Here is a 4,587-nt window from a genome sequence, read left to right on the forward strand (position 1 = left end):
TCTCTCTCTCTCTCTCTCTATATATATATATATATATATATATATATATATATATATATGGTTTGTTAGATATTATGATTTTTGTTTATTTGATTTAGAAATTGCAGTTTTCGTTCCTATGGTTAGTAAGTTATTGTTATTTTCGTTCATGAACTAATTCTTACCTTTTTAAATACAAGAGACCAAAATAGTAAAAAACTTTAAAACATGAGAACTGAAACAAAAATAAATTATAAATCATAAGAATGAAAATAACAATGGTTTACAAGCTATAGGGACGAAATAGTATCTAAATTACAAAGACGAAAATCGCAATTTTAACAAACCATAGGGACAAAAAAGATAATTTACTCTAAAATAAAAATTATTTAGTGAGAAATTTAATATAAATTAGAGTAAACTACAAATTTGGTCCCTTTTATTTGTTGTTTGAAACATTTTTGGTCCTTATAGTTTTAAAATTTCGGTTTTACCATTGTGGTATGCAAAAACGATCGAAATTGGTCCCTGGCTCTAATGATCGTTAGAAGAACATGTTAAGTCAGGGGTACTTTAGTCTTTTTATACTTTTTTACAAATTTATTTTAATAAATAAACTAATATGTAAATTATAGGGATAAAAATGTAACATTTATTTAAACCTCTAACCAAAATAAATATTTAATAAAAAAAATATTGACTTTAATGTTGTAACCTGACCTCATCCTGGAAAGGAAACCTCAACATCACCATCGCAGCCCCTACTCCATCAACGCTGTATCCCCTTGCATCTCCAGCTTACCTCTCCGGTCACCGATCTCCACCATCCCCAAGGCTCTCCTCGTCGATCCCCATCATTTGATCACCATATTTGCACCACCCTTCCATATCCAACCTCCGTCTCCTCACTCCGATAAGAATACAAAATCTAAGTTCTCTGTCGTTGATCTCTAGGATCTCGAAGCCCTACTCATTGTAGATCTCCACCATCTCCTTGTTGCATATGCCCCCCACACTTCAGCCTCATTTTCCCTTCTTCCCCTCTTTTCATCTATGACCTAAAAAGCACCCTGATTTTGTATCCCGACTCCCTTCTTCCAACTTTGACAACCTAAGAGAGGAACAATAGGTCTGTTGGTCCCATTAGGGTCTGCAAGATGTGTATAACAGTTTGTAGAAAGGGGGGGATGAATATAAACACAATATTTTCAAATTTAAAATATATATTGACAAGAGAAGATCAATACAGATTTTACAATATTGTTTGCAGAAAGATAAGGTAAGAAAAACCTATCTAAACAATCTAAAGTTTACACACTTAATCTTAGCAAATAAGAAAAGATTTGTTGTTAAAGAAATAAAAGAAAGTAAGTTCTATCTGGGAGAGAACTTGTTTAGAGTACAATGAAAGGGATTCTAACTTGCTCTTGAAGATGAGCGTATTTGTTCTTAGATGTATGTTCTTTTACTTAAGCGTAAGAAAGCTTAGAGTAAGGTTTTTTAGTAAGAGTATCTCTGCATGGAGATAGAACACATCTATTTATACCTGTTGCATTAAATGTACATTTAATACAACGTTGTAGGGTTAGAACGCGTGTCAAGCCTTAAGGGGAAGACTTGTCCTTTGCTACAGTGAATAGTACAAAAACTTATTCATGAGCAGACATCCTTTCATAAAGTTGGTGGGTAATAGAGTCAACTAATCGGTTCCGTACCGTAGTAACGTTTATAAAGGGTATGGGTTTGTCCTTTGTGTGTATAAGGACAGGACAATAACAATCATGCTCAACAAGCTTCTTTTGATCGCTGAATGCTGGAATAACCTGAAGGTCTCTTCAGCATTCGCTGAGGCTTGGGCAATCTTCACACATATGTAGACAGACTTGTAATCACTGAATACCGCTTCAGATCACGTACTCACCAGTCTCTAATCTTCAGTTTCAGTCTTCGACTTTCGCTGAAGGTTCTTTGGTGTGAGTGTTGTCTTCTTGAAGTATCGCCGTCACTGATTGGATTTACAATACAAGTTCTTCAGCGATCACTGAACAGACTCAGTGATGATCGCTGGAACTGAAAAACAGAAACATAAATACTTCGCATAAGATACAAGGGATTATCATTAAATCAAATGATATAGATGATCAACAAGGTCCGATGACGACACAAAAGCATCCTTATGATGCTCAAAATTTATAGGTAGGACATAAGATTTAATTCACTAAAACTACCTCCTTCCTATTATTTCTATCTTCAAGCTCTCCCCTCTCCTCTCTCCCAGACCTCCTCCAACCGGTAAGTTTTTCTCTTTTTCTTGGTATATATACGGAGGTGTATCTATATGCATATGTATATGTACATGTATGTATGTACATTTATTATATGTATTTATGTATGTCTCTATATATGTATGTATAGGTATGTAACATAATAGTTTAAAAATTATACCGCAAACCTATGGGAAGCGTAACATAGTGGTCGATCACCAGGAGATGATGGACTAAACACATGGGTCGTTCTAAACTATGGCCTAACTATGGGAATCAATCAATGATTACATTTTTATTCAAATTAGACGAAAATAAACAAACAAATAAGAAAAAAATAAAAACAACTAAAGACCGGAGAGAACGAAACAAACTACATACTAAGGGACATTATGCAATGTCAACTTCAGACATTCGGCAATCGTAAGGATTTGTTACACAAAATTACTTTAACCCTCTATCGAGGAAGAAAAGACTACTCGGATAAAGGGAAGAGCTAGCGCTCGCCCTTACGTTTTCTTCCCTTGCTCTGCAGTACGAGCCTCTCTAAACAATCATCACTAGTCATTCGTCCCCTCATACATCTCGGGCCAAAACCTAGGTAAATAAGGATTGGTGCGGAAAATAAAAGAGGTGCCTACTTATCCACTGAAAAAACCACCCCGGGAGATAGCTCTTGTTCGTGCGCATGCAAGATTGAAGACACGATTCGTGTGGGTCTGCTTTTTTTAAAAAGTTGGTTGGCATTAAAGCAAGAGAGGATTTGAATAGTCCTCTTAGCCAAGATTGAAAGGATACTATATTGAGCTTTACATTGTCATGAATAATCAGGTACTAAGAGTCCTCTCACTACCAACCAGTAGACGAAAGAACTTTCACTTTCCATTACCAAAATGAAAGAAGAAAGCAAGCAATAAAAAAAGAAAGTTTTCATGACGAAAAATTAAGGCGTCAGCGAGGGACTGATTCTATAACTCACCATAGCAATAAGTTGCTCTATTCACGAATTTCCTTTAATTGAAGAAATAAAATACTTGGAGGGAGACATGCAGTCCTCTGCATGCGTATGAGCGGTAACGTCGACGTACGGCTCCGTGAGAAGGGCAGTGGACAGAAATGGCCTTGATTTGTTTCTGCCAAAAAAAAAAACGGGTTATTCAATCCACTATCGCAACTGAAGGAACCCCCAGACAACCTATCTAAGATTATGGGAATAGGATGCACATCCCGACCGGTGAAAGGGGGTTGACTTGCCGAATAGTGATATGAYGTCACGAAAAACGGCTGCTCTGATTAAAAAAATAATAGGCTCACAGCTGATCTAGAGAGATATCTTACAAAATAGATTCCTTGACCATCTTCCTTCTAGTATAAAGGAAAAAGGCTTTTCGCTCTAGTTGGGCAATGCAAGGAGGCCTGTTTCGCCATTTCCATCTTTCACTTCCCTGTGGCATTGCCTCCGACATCCATCGTCTATAGTGCTTTTTCCGATCTGATAATGGGGGGATAGCACAAGGGCTTAAGACATTGGTTTGGAAAGATACAGTAAAGTTAAGACAAATTTTTTCTTCAACCTAGGTTCCTTATCATTTCATGTTAGGATCATATTCATTAATCAATTCAGTCTCAAATTAAGATCAAACTATGGTTCATATCAATATTTACTACAGTAATTTAACATTTTACAAAAACTAATCAACTAAATGCCAATTGTCGTTAGGAAAAATTCAACCAAGTAAAACTCAATGTCAGTTTCAAAAACAATTGATCAATATCACTACGTCGATCCAAAGTGATGATTATCCAAATGAACGAATATCGAATTAAATAGCGAAATCTAATTACCCTATACAGTGAAATTGGGCTAAATCAAAACTAATGAAATCACTACATTAAAACATACCATTATAGCTAGCATAAAAACTAAGTGAGAAATTAGTTATTAAGTAAGAGCATGCAACATAAAGATAACAACATACACAATCAATAGGTGATAAATTAATATAACATTTTCTATAAAGATAACTTTTAGTTCAACTTTTTATTATTATTATTATTATTATTTAATTTAGGTTTAAAAACAGATTCATTTATCTTAGATTTATTAATGTAATTAAATTTTATATGAAGATAATAATTAAGTATATTGTTAGAACTTAATAATTGTCCTAGTTATATTTAAAATAAGATGTTTATTTCATGTTTGATTATGCTCATTAGTTAGTTACTAGAAGAGTATTTGTGCAATGCAGTGACACACATCTCGATTTTAATGTTCTATTTTATTATTTGTCTCTGTCGATGTTATAATACGATTTTATGTGTTTTTAAGAAAACAATAATG

The sequence above is a fragment of the Cynara cardunculus genome, unplaced genomic scaffold (assembly GCF_001531365.2).
Source record: "Cynara cardunculus var. scolymus isolate 2C unplaced genomic scaffold, CcrdV1 Un_Scaffold_8634, whole genome shotgun sequence".
Lineage (NCBI taxonomy): Eukaryota > Viridiplantae > Streptophyta > Magnoliopsida > Asterales > Asteraceae > Cynara > Cynara cardunculus.